The following is a 14,101-nucleotide window of genomic DNA, read 5'->3' on the forward strand; positions in this document are numbered from 1 at the left end:
AACCATAAGTCTCAGTCCGTTTCAACCTAAAAATCAGTCACAGATGCCCCCATCCCCTACAGGTGCTTTGCAAGACCCAAAACACAGTCATTTTTTAGATCAAAGACGAGTAAAAGAAAGTAAATTCACAAATTGAATAAAAGTCAAACCAGAAGCACTTCTCATAAAAACAACAACTACAGTATGTCAGTACTTCACCAAAACATCGATGGTCTTCGTAACAAAAATCGAAAGACTAACTCACCACCTTGAGGTCCTTACACACTAGTGTTGTCATACTTACCGTACATGGTCTAAAAGAAGAAGAGCTCAGAAACATTAAAGCTACAAAACTATACTTTATTATCTGCCTTCTGTAGGAAAATCCATGCTAAAGGAGGTGTAGCAATTTTACATCAAAAGTGCCTAGAAGTCATGACAGAACACGTAGACACAACATCTTTTTTGTGAAGAGTTAATTTGCGAGATAGAACTGTGTCGTTTAACTCTAAACAACCTGCAGTTATACATATTAGGCACATTACAGGTCTCCAAGTGGACAGCTTGAAGATTTTCAAAATATTATGTCAAGACTTTTAGCGGACACCAAATCATTACAGTAAATTTCTCATCATAATGGGAGACGTACATGTTGATATGCTTAAGGTAACCTCTGATAACAAACTAATTAATGACATGCTATTAAGTTTCAATACCACAAGACTACCCCTGCAAGCTACTAGGATTACCAGCTCCACACAGTCCTCTATTGATTGGGTGTGCACAAATAGCTTGGAACTTGTTGTACAAGTGGAAGTACTACAAACTGGGACTCTCTGACCACAGAGCTCAGCTGTGTACCACATAAACATCCCTACAAAAAAAAAACCAATAGTTTCTGTTTACAAGACGCAGGTTCAATGATGACAATATGGCAGTGCTAAAATCTCTCTTACAAGGGCAAAACTGGGGACAATGTCAGGAACGCACACCACCTACAAGATGCTTATGATACTTTTTCTAAGACCCTGAATGTTATCTTGGATATGGGCATGTCCTAAAAAGAAAATTAGATCTCAAAAAAAAAGCCAAGCCAAAATAACTATTTAAATGACGAAGCACTAAGCCTTAAAAGGGACTTTTTGGGAGGCTCAGCACAAATTTGAACTAACAGGCTGTGTAACAACAGGACAAAACCAACATGACAATCAAGAAAAAGCATACGATTTTAAACTGAGAGACATGAAGGAGGCAACACATAGTGACTTACATAACCAAGCTCATGACAAGTCCAAAGCAACATGGAAGGTTATAAATGACGAAAAGACAGGGAAGAATGACAATAACTCAAAATTAGAACTACTTGTTGATATACAAAAAACTTGAAGACCCTCAGAAAATTGCAGACTTCCTGAATGAATACTTCACTATATATAGCAGATAACACTTTAAGAAAACAAACCAAAAACCATACAAGACCCAGTATTATCTACATTAGTACCTGTTACAAACAGTAAACTTGAAGTATTTCATCCCACGTCAGTAGAAGAGGTGCAAAATGTAATAAAATCCCTGCAAATCGACTCATTCAGCTGGTCTGGATGAAATATCCTCAAATATATTGAAATTTTGTTGTGAGGAGCTATCTGAACCTCTGTCATACTTAATTAACAGATCTTTTCAACAAGGAATTTTTCCCACAACAGCTGAAAAAATCCAAAGTTTATCCCAATATATATCCATAAGGGTGGAAATAAATGGAAGTCAATAATTACAGACCAATATCAGTAATTTCAAACAATTTCCAAACTGTTTCGAGAAGATAGCCCTCAAAAGATTATTGGATCACTGCAACGAAAATGAGTTGATGACATCTAACCAACATGGCTTTAGGAAACATAAGTCCACAACAACGGCCTTAATAAGTCTGCTTGAGGAGACTGTTGACCACATAGAAGCTGGCAGAATAGCAGCAGGTATTATGCTAGATTATAGCAAGGCCTTTGATTGCCTCAAGCCATGACCTTATCCTCACCAAGTTTACACCTTGGTATTGTGGCAAAAAGCAGCAGAATGGGTTCAGAACTATCTGGCTGATAGGACATCAGCTTGTGGAGCTTCTGTGTCAAGAAAAGAGTACTACCAAAAAAATTCTTTTCAACACCTCTACCAATAACAAGAGGGGTACCCCAAGGTTCTGTTCTGGGGCCCTGCTCTCTTCATCCTTAACACAAATGACCTACCAGCATATCTAAGAGACAGCTGTACCCCAATAATGTACGCTGATGATACCACCCTTGTTGCTGGGCAAAGAAAGTATTGAATCACTTCAGATAAGCGCATTTATTGCTACAAACCTAGCCACTCAATACTGCCACGAAAATGACCTAGTTATAAACACACAAAAAAACTAAAGCAAATCATGTTTGGTAGAAGGAGGAAGGGAGGAACCAGCATTACCTGAGGTGGAAGTGGAAGAGACCGCATGCTTCCTGGGCATTACCATCGACAGTTCCTTTACCTGGACAGCCCACATTGACAGTGTATGCAGGAAGTGAACACATTTGGCATATTTTTAATTCGAAGAATGACGCAAATTGGCACTCCAGAAATAGCAAAAATTGTTTACCATGCTTTCTGTGAAACTCACATAATTTTATGGAATAGCCGCATGGGGTGGTTACTAACCAAGACCAATATGAACAGGATACTAATATTACAAAAGAGAGCATTAAGAACTATACTAGGCCTACAACCTATGGAGAGCTGCCGAGAACATTTTAAAAGTCTTAAAATCTTGACTGTGTATGCAATGTACATTTGTGAGGTGGCACACTATGCATCAATCAAACAACCAGCTCAAGGATCAGCCTTCACACAACTATAATACAAGACATGCAACCGTTTCAACCCCAGCTCATCGAACTTCTCTATATGCAAAGAAAACCAATATATGCCGGTATGAAAATCCTCAACCACCTACCACAAGACTTCAGACAGGAAACTGGTGCAACACTAAAGAACAGACTGAAGAAACTCTTGTTGGGACAATCCAATCTATTCCATGGATGAATTTTATCAAACGACCTGGACTTGATGTTATGTATTGTATTACAATTTCATATATTGTATACAGTATTGTTTTGACACCATTGCATTTCTTTAAGAAATTGTAATAAAGAATTATTCTGACTTCTGACACATGATCAAAGGTGTGACACAATGATTTACTTTACAAGCAAGTGTGATTATAATTAAAGCATAATGTTAATGCAAAATTATTGCACTATAATTCTTTAAAAGAATCTTGCATTCACAATCAACTTCCTTAATTTTATATCCTAAGCATTATATTATTTCAATTCTTGAAAAATTAAGGAAGAATAGAAGATGAGACCAGTGAAATATTACAAGGAAATGAAAAGTAATCCAGGATTTACAATTGAAGTATAATTTTTTTAGTTTGGTATTTTTGGACACTCGGATTTACTGTTTTTCAAACTTGGTTTCAAACCTCTGAGAACTAATTAATATTATTTTACCTTTTTCTTTTAAAACATGTTGTGAAAACAAATATAACACAAATTGTAATACTTTCTTTACTTTGTTTAGTGCTGCTTGCAAAGGTTAACTGAATTCACACACATCCTATTCATTCATTTTAATTCTCTATAGGCTCTTTTTTGTAACATTTTAGAATGAATTATTACACAGGCATGATTAACCAATAATTTTTTTTAAAATTGTAACTAAATGTGCTTTTAGCTTTAGTTTCATAAACATTTTTTTTTGGATTTAAGAAGACATGTTTGGGGTTATTTATTACTGAAGAATAGTTGACTGAATGAAATCAAATTTGTGAAAAGTATCCTCCACTAATTGAATTTAGGACACGTTTTCGCACAGTTTCAAATTTGTGTTGTATGTAGTCCTTAGAAATTTAAAATTTAAATAAGATTTCATTATTTATTACAGGGATATTTTTTAGCTTTATTAAAATGAAAATTTATGGCTTTAATCAGTATTCTTTATCTTTCAAATAACCTCATGTTTTAAAATGTTTAATGATAGTCCTGTATAGATCTAAAATAATAATAATTTATTGTTCTTCCAAAATATGCAACTACATTTAGTTACAATAACACATACATATTTATATGCAAACACAAAAATATACAGTCCATCACAATTACAATAAAACAAACAATGCATATATATATATATTATGTTGCCATGACAAAGTTTTTTGTGGAAGAAGCAATATTTGCACCTCAAGGCAGAGCTCGTTTTGAGGTTGCAAATGTTAACATAACCCAACTGATCTAAACAGAGCTCAAAGATAATACAGTTAGTTCATCATACAAAATACTAAGTATATAAAAAACGTGTGCATTAACATGTGTGTGATCTGTAGTCGTTGTTAAATTAATATCCATATTTTGATTATTTTTTACAAAAAACTATGGTAGATGAAATAAAAAATAATGTGTTTTATATTTTTGAAATGTTTTGTATTTTATTATATATATATATATATATATATATATATATATATATATATATGTATATAACTATTGAAATTAAATTAGGCTATTTGCCATTTATACAAAATAATATATATATATATATATATATATATATATATATATATTTATATATATATATAATTATATTATACATATGTGTGTGTGTGTTTTTTCTAATCAAACTTATTAGGAATATGTGCTATTATCAACCGATCTACATTGAATTGATTAGTAAAAGTTTTTAACAATATGGGACTAACAGTGTCAGTACATCTTACGTAATTTTTTTATACTTTTTATTAGTGCAAATATTACATCAGAAGCGCTGCATTCATAATATAAATATAGATTTGTGTTTGTAAAGATATTTTACCTTTCGCTATGGACACTGACTCCACATCTGTTTTGAGATTGAGCAAGAACAGTAGGTCTCGACTGGTAATCGTTGTTGAAGTGGCCTCTGGGTCGCTCCAACTCCACACTCTTCTCCGTGGTCTGCCAGTAGACACTCAGTATGCTGGCAGTACACTTGATCTGTGGGGACAGGCTCAATATTAAAATTATTACTCAACCGTTTTTATGAAATTATGTTCTATATTTAATATAAAAATACAATACAGCAAACATATACTTATTTCAATCATGATTCTTTTACAAATCACCAATAACTTTGTATTCTGTGACTTACAAAAGAAAATTTATAGAATGTTCAAAAATTGATAAGAATGAATTTAGGTGCTACCTAGAGTTGTTGTTCATACCCTCATTTCACATAAGGGTAAGGGTATAGTGATATAGATATAGAATATTCTGTGGCTGATAAATAAATATCCAGGCTGGTGGACGAGTGGGATATTTGGGAGTGATATATCTCTATCCTAGTTTGATGTGTTAAATTCACGTTGTAAGATGTTTGGCAAGAGTATTCAAGTCTCTATAAAGTAGGTAGGTTGATGGTAGGACAAATTCAACTCCAATCATATGCAGTTTTAAAATCTGATGAGAAAGTGAACAAAGAGTATTACATCTGATAGATATTAATGTAAAATAAGCTATACTTGTTTTTTGAAAATATACAAATATAAAGAGTTGCAATAAATGAACAGACATTGATGAAGAATTTAACTAAGGGGGAAGAATTGAATTAAAGGAGTGTGGGAGGTTGCACAAATGTCTAGAGAAATTAAAACTTACAGTATTTTGTTTCAGCGGTTGACACAGTTTCAGCGACACAGCAGTTTTTCATATTTGGATAGGGCCTATTATATTGCACCATCCAAGTCTCAAATGGTTTTTTAACAAAATAAAGCTGGTTAGTTTGGAAGAGTCAGTGTCCACATGGTCTAAGGCATAGCACTTTGGATCTGAGTTAATGATATGATAACGCAGTTCAAATCCTGTCTGACTATTGTAATTTTTTAATCATCGTTTGAAACTTGTACTGTGCTGGCTCTCCTTCTTGTTCTATTAAAATAACATGCTTGCACAGGCCAGTAAGGTGTTACTTGAAAACGACAAAATAAGGCTATGATGGAGATTGACTCATCCTTTAAAAAATCACTTTATGTGCTCCTTATTGTTGGAACTGTTGTTAAATAAAAGAAGATAATACCTAGGATTAACTATACAAACTTTAGATTCCTGGTTTCATGTCTAGCAAAGGTTCCATGTTAGATTAAACCTCCTGTGGGATAACAGAGATATCTACTGAAGTGTATTTTAGTATAAGTGTTACACCAACAGTATGTAAAATTAACTTCGAGGGAACTTACTTCTCCTGTTCAGTTAATAAGACTGTGGACATAGACAAGGCCACACTGGGGAAATGACACATTATAATTATTGATTTATCTAGTTTGGGTAAGTTTTAATCATCTACATTACTTGCATTTTTCAACTCATTCTATTGTTCATGAATTTTCAAATTTGAAAAATAAATGTCAATAAAAAAAATTAACTAATGATGTTGATAATTTTTTATCTGCAGAAATGTCTTTGTTTTAAAGCTTTTAAGTTCTAGACTTGAGTCTAAACTAAATAGTTGCACATTTAGTAAAACGAGCTTGAATATGAATGTCTTAAAATGGTTTTTACTGAGTTTTTAAACTATGCATATCTCACATTAAAAGCTTTATTATAGATTTTGTATTCTCAATAGAAACAAACTAAATTGGTTTTTGAAAAATTAGAAAGCAACTAGAAGAACCTAGAAAAGTCAATAATTGTTTTACAGTAAAATTTGTATTTCATCTCTATGTTTTTGTCTCAAAATGTCTGATAAATGGATTTTTTAAATTTTTACATTATTATGTCAGAGATGTTTTGTATTGTGAAAGTTCTTACTTTGAGCCTGCTGTTGCTGTTAAAGTCTTGAGGAACTAGGACCTTCTCTAGTATACTTGATGCAGTCTCCAGGTCATCTCCGTTCTCTCTTACTACATAGTTAATACTGTGACATAACGTCTGTCCACCTGAAAATGTGGAATGGGTAAGTGAGATATAAAACAATGTTTGTATGGCTACAGGTATTGTGTTTGAACAATGACTGTCTATTGTAGTATATTAATTGTAGATTATAAAACAAATATTTGGGAATGAAGTGCTGAATAACATAAATGTTGTATATAAGTTTTTTGAACAAAAATTACACAGATACATTTTTTAATCTGCCATGTTTTGTTTGCCAAAATTATCAAATAATGTTAATTTATCAAATAAGTATTTGGATATGGATATTTATTGCTTAAAATAAACAGCAAAATTGGTTATATGTAGCACAAAAAAGCTGTCTGAATCAGCTGACGCATGCAACATGCACTGTGTCAACCGACTGTTATATGTCATACAAACTTTTGAATTAGTACTTCTAGTTTCATTAGTGCATTAAGGAATATTTTCCTACATTTTATTTTATGAAGAGCACAAGTATTGAATAAACCGTTTGTAACAGGACGAAAACACATTGAGATGCAAACACTTTAAAGTGGTTTCAATTACATTGCAAAGTATAATGATAGTACTTTGGGGGTTAAGTAACAAAATATCTTTCCTTTAATCTTTGGAAATATTTTATGTTTATGTATAGCAATACAAATCAATACCCAACATCCAACACTAACAATGGTAAATGGTAAATTTGCTCCATTCTAAATATTTCAGTAGGCAAAAGGTTTGTTTTGTAAGTGCGCTCAAAAAGTAAACAGGTGATATTTTACGCATTATCAGATGAAAGGTCAAGACTACAAGATGTGTTTAGAAGAACATATGGAAGGAAAATTTTCTAATCTATATGTAAATTGACTCTATAAACTGACTAAACATGCTGAACTACTTGATAATGTAACGAATCAGTGCTCTTTAACCTCAGAATAAAAAGTTATGATTTATAGCTATGGAAGTGCGTAATAAACTAGAAATATGGTACTAAATCTTGTGACAAACAGTTCTGGTTTTACTACATGTTTTGGAACAAAAATTCCATCATCAAGGTTTAAATAACTTTAGTAATGTTTTACATGGGTTTGTCAAAAAACTAAAAAATTGAAATAACATATACACACAGCAATAAATATGTAGGGACAAAAGCGACAAACAACCATCAATCCGGTAGACACACACACGTGCACGTGCGATAATAACTGGGCAAATGGTAGACAGGGTAAAGTGTGCAGGTGTTATCTCACTCCTCTCCCTGTGGTGTTCTTGTCAATTTGTTTATCAACTGATGATAGACTATTCATGTTACTATTCATGGATAATATTGCTAAATCATGTTCATGTGTGTTTTGATCACACATGATGGAACTTCAGTTCCAAAAACATTTAGTGGCACCTACAACATTTGGAAACTGTTTTGACAAAGTACAGTATTATATATTTAGTTAACCTCAGGACTATTTGATTCTATTGACTAACGTTTGTATGATCAGGAGCCTGTGGTTAATCACAAGAAGAATCAATGCCTAGACAAACTTATACCAGTGAAGCCAACACTGGTCTTAAGTAATACTTCACTGCAGGTCTGTCCATCCACTGATGGCAATTCAAACGTCACCATTAAGCTTTTATTCCCAAAAATTGAGTATCGAAGAGGGCTTGTGGATCCAAACCATTTTTTACATAATTTTGACATTACCTGATGACCATTGAGAAGCCATGACAAGTTTGCAGCTGGACTGGAGTCTGCAGAGGTACAGTTGGCTCTCAGAATTTCGCCCACCCGATAACGAGCCCTCAGCCCCTTGAAGTAAGGGACGATTTTTGGGAGCAGCTGCAACAGTGTGATGCTTTAGACTTGTGATAGAGTACATTACTGTGAGATCCCCTTTTATAAAGCTAATCTAACAGTTAATATCCGATGTTGAGGACACACTTACTGACAACATCCATTTGCCCTGTGTATAAAGCGGTCTGGAAGGAAGGAGCATCAGCAGATACTTCACAGCTGTATTTGCCAGAGATAGCAGGAACCACTTCCTTCAGAGTCAGGTGTGTGGCTTTAGACATGGACATCTACACAACATATGGTATTATCAAAAACAGCTTAGAACTTTTTTTAAGTTTGTTATAGGCAATAGATCTTTAAAAAGGGTAATATGATTTTGGATATTTATCATTGTTATATGTAAAACAAAAACAATACACTACGCTTTGAGGATTGAAAATCCATCCTCTTCTTCAGGTGGTTAAGATAATTTTAAGCATACACAAAAATAATAAAGACTAAAATATTTTGGCAATGAAATTGCCAGAGTCTAACTCTACAACAGAACAAGTACTTTTAAAAAAACCAAGCTTAATACCTGTAAGTCTAGATTAGTGAGAATCAACCCAAGCAATATCACTGCACAGTACCAAGAACACTTCCTAACACGTCGCATGCACCAGGGAAAGATTGGGGTTTTACAACATTTTTTTTCTACGTAGGGGGAAATGCATTTGCGCACGGAGTGTGGGACTCCCTTGCGGACTACCCATTAAACCCCCTACGGGCCACGGGGGCCCAGGTCGAAACCCTTTTCGGATGACATCTTGCCTGGTCACACGGACCTTATGTCTTATGTCCCATCCAGGACAAAAACTACTTGTTTCGGAAAGCTAGGGGTCAGCCAGGGCATCCGTTCTTCAAGCTTCTGATGAAGGATCGCATGAACATTGAGTGGTGACTGCATTCCATGCGTCCTCACTCTGCAGCATCAGCTCCACAATGGTGTCTGCCGAAACATCGCCAACTGTGGTGGTGAGCATTCGCCTGGCCTCGGTGAAGCGCCCGCAAGCGAAGAAGGTGTGTTGAACATCATCATCCTAACCACGGGCAGTAAGCACACCGAGGTAACCTGACTTTTCCCATCCTGTAGAGGTACTTCCTAAAGTAACCGTGCCCCGTCAGGAACTGACACAGGTAGAAATCTATCTCCCCGTAGGCCACGATCTATCCATGGTTAAAGCTCTCGAATGAGACGGAAGGTCCAGCGACCGGACCGATCCTTCCGTCCATCTCCGCTGCCAACCTGCAGAGTCTCCACCTTGGCAGCAGCCAAGGCATCCTCTCTATCCAGTGCGGCAGCCTCCCGAAAGACGGTCTGTCTCTCGATGGCCAGCAGATCAATAGGAATCACCCCAGCCACGACCACCACGGCCGAACCGGAAACGGTGCGGTAGGCGCATGCGACCCTAACTGCCGCTCCTTGTCTGTACCGATAACAGCCTTTGACTGTATCGCCTTATCCTCATGACACCCGCCCAAACCTCTGCGCCATACAGAAGGGTTGAGTTTACAGTAGACATGAGGAGGCGTCTCTTACTTAACCTAGGGCTTCCTACGTTAGCTATCAGCCTGTCAAGAGACATAACCACCCTGGAGGCTTCGTCGCACACCGCCTGAATGTGCTCCCAATAACCGAAGACGGCAGTGTAACACACCCAGGGGTTTTTTTAACAACTAACTTGTTTCCACTTATCAAGTTAGACTCTGACGAGTTCGTTGGCACATATTTTGTGTGTCTTAAATTCCTATGTGTGTGTTTAAGCTTACGTCTAAAGAATTTCTTATCACCTTAGAAAAAGGATGGATTCCAATATTCGAAACTTAGTACTCATTTAGTAATGATGCAAATGTGCCCTTTGTTTGCTTTTGCTTTCACGCGTGAACTATTCAACCAATTGTACTGAAATTTTACACAGACATGTTTATGATTCCTGGTATGAATTTAGGCCTATTCTTATTTCGAGAATCCTTCTGTGCTATGCCCACAGGTCTTTAAAAGTAGCAAAAATTCTGTCTTGGTCTCTAAAGTTGTGACATATTAATTAAAAAGAGTAACCATTAGTTTTCACGCTGATTTTTGATTTCAGAGATTAGGTAAGTACTCATCTACCACAGAAAATGTCGTAAAACATTAAGATGGTTAGAAATTGACTCTGAAGACTCCCTTTGAAGCAATCGGCAATAAAAACTGCTAGATAAAAGTTTGTTGGACTATGCTTTTGAAGTAATGTACCAATTTCACCTCTAAATGTTATAAAATATAAAAAATAATTTAAGTTTTAAAATAAACAAATACGTAAATAGCGTTAATGTACTTTTAAACTGAACATTTTTATCAAATATTAAGTACTAGATATAAAAGACAAAGTTACTATCTATTTTTCACTATACAATTAAAAACTTATAAAATCTCATCTTAATTGTTTTTTTTTGACAGAATTAGGCTTCTCCGATCTGTGATATTTATTTTCTTGATCGGGAAAACAAGACAAAATTGGCTATGGAACAAAAAAACACTAAGGCTGGAGTAAATTAAAATGGCCATAAATATACATTTTTAACATATCTTTTGGTTGTGATAAGAAGGCAAAAACTGATCATTGATGTCGGATATATAATTCACTCAAACCAAGAAATACTGTATACGTGCAAAACCTATGAAATCGCATACAAAGGTGTAAGTTACTGCTAGTATATAATATGTTTTGAATTTGATAAATAGATTTTTGTTTTTATGAAACTGACAGTAAAACCAATTTGGGTTTAAAAACGATAACATACAAAGAAAATGCCTTATTTCATACTGTTATGTGAAGCAATCACATAAAAAAGCTTTTGTAAAATAAAAAGCTCATGCGAGTTACTATCTAAACCCTTCAAAGTTTGAAACAGATTGAGTGAGTCAATGTCATTTTGAAATGATTTGCTTTAACTTCCATAGTTATACTGTTTTGCGGTAAATTTTGACCACTAAGAGAAATTTAGAACATTGTAATGAAGCTATAAAAATATTTGTACTCGTACAATGAACTTGTTAACTCCTTTATCTTAACATCCTACATATATATTATATCATGTTGAAAAAAATACTTAATCATAGGCGTACGCAGGGCTTATGATTTGGAGGTGCATGACATATCAGGGATTTTGGTGGGTGGGGGGGGGGGGTTATTCCAACAAAAAGAGGGGTCCAGCTCACCCCTGAAAAGTTTGAAAATTGTACTAAAAAGTTATGACTTTTGAAAACTTTTTTACAATTGTTTTTTTAAACATAGAAACTCTTACAAACCACAGCACTATTTTGCAGTGAGCTATGCACCATTCAGGTGGTGGCGAAGAATGGCAGTAGGAAATAGGACAGAGAGAAGAACAAACATAACAATATAAATAATATGAAAAAATTTCAGTTTATATTATACTTGATTGACCCATATAAGATCAGTTTTTTAAAATCATTTTATCATATTTTCATCAGTTCCAATACTTTCCATTTAATTTTGGAAAATCATGATCAAATCAGGTCACATTGAAAGCTATCATTATTCAAATTATTTCTAGAAACCTACCTCCACCTGTAGTTGTCGAGGACAGACCTGGCACTGCAAACACTTTGGAAGGAGGAGTTTCTTTAGGAGTATATCTATAGAACTCCCGACCACCCTTTGTACCACTTGACCGAGTAAAGGTTGTCACCCTCAAGATCAAAATGGCAGCGAAGGATCGCAGAATCGCCACGGAGAACAGCGCTGGGTACTGTCACTCGGATATGGTTCAGGGCTTAGTGTGTCTGTTAGCTGCAACAAAACATATAACCTTTTATGAATTAAATTAGGAATAATAGAGAAACATAAGAGTTATTTTAATAAGAGCCTGTATATGAAAACGGTCATAAACTTGTAATTTAATTTTTCAATATAAAAAACATTTACGCTTATATTCCACAGAATGTAATGCCTACTGTTGTTAGTGTAGTAATCTAAGTTGGTTGGTAATCAAAAGAATAGAATTGTGTGTTGAATGTGGGGACGAACTCTCAAATCCATCTATGAGAATTTTATATTGGAAAACCTCTTCACGATGTATTATACTTGCTTCATCCTCACTACATATAATGATTTTTCAGATCAGTGAGATCACCATGTCTTGTTGTTTTTTAATTGTTTATCTTTTATACATGCTTAACTTTATGGTATAAGATTTTACACCTCGAAGAAAAGTTCTTGAAGCAAGGTGTTTCTGTTGTGATGTAAGACAAAACAATAGCAAATATCTATAACTACGCTATCCTTTCAAATTGTCCATCGTTAGTAATAAACTTTAAACAAAGAAAATGTGTCTCGAAACTGAGGGAAACAGAGCAGTCCATAACTTACAGGAGACATAACACAATGTTTACAGATCGATTACACCTTTTGCTCTCGATTGTGATTACTTTAAAAAGTTTATAGTCATTAAATTTCATCCTACTAAAGTTGGGGTATAATTTATTAACCCAGTTGTAAAGCTGTGTCAACCAATTTACTTTCTGAATTTCATTAAGAGTTTTTTAATTCCAAGTCGTTCTAAGACAGAATCAATAAAACCACACTATAACTAAAAAAGTAAAATACAAAGTTTTAAAAATTTAATATCATTATTTCTTATTTTGAAACCTGATAAAATATATCTGAAGGAAACTCTAGGATGTAAAGAATCCCATTTGTAAAAACTCTAGACGCCGAGAAGAAGACACAGAGACTTGGGAGACCCACGGTGTTATAGCCTTTCTTATGGGAAGACCACGGGCCAAGGACGACCTGATTGAAAATCAGAATAAAACTGGTGTAAGAGTGGTACTAGAGATCCTGGTGTCAAGAAGCTTTTGAAGCTCGAAGAGACAATAAATCTCATATGCTGGGAAGATTTAGATATCCAAGGCACGTGTCCTTCAGGACCATGAAGTAAAAGAACTAGGGGGTTTTTTTAATCAGAGATCCAGACACACAGAGAAACAAAGCTCGTATTATGGGTTTGGGTATCGATTGGTTTTTTTATGACAAACCAAAATATGCTATGTAATGCATGTACATTTAATTAAAAAATGTAATTAAACTCAAAAACAAACATACAGGTAAGCATATTGCTTTCCCTCAATTTTGGACAAGAATGAATAATCCACTTGACTCCCATCAGCCGCCTAGCGTTAACGGAGCAGATGATGACGTTATAAATTAACGTTGTTTTTATCACATTTTTCCAACTATCCTGAAAGACTTGGCGCCGCCTCCCCACCACTGACACCTTGTTTACGTCAGGCTCTGATCCGTTTGTTTCTCGGTCGATTCGAGTG

General features: G+C 34.8%; 1 pseudogene; it reads right to left on the reverse strand.

The window, feature by feature from the left end:
• Positions 1–4,878: 4,878 nt before the first annotated feature.
• Positions 4,879–12,549, reverse strand: LOC124374346 (annotated as a pseudogene).
• Positions 12,550–14,101: the final 1,552 nt, after the last annotated feature.

This window comes from Homalodisca vitripennis, unplaced genomic scaffold, assembly GCF_021130785.1.
Source record: "Homalodisca vitripennis isolate AUS2020 unplaced genomic scaffold, UT_GWSS_2.1 ScUCBcl_8012;HRSCAF=15938, whole genome shotgun sequence".
NCBI lineage: Eukaryota > Metazoa > Arthropoda > Insecta > Hemiptera > Cicadellidae > Homalodisca > Homalodisca vitripennis.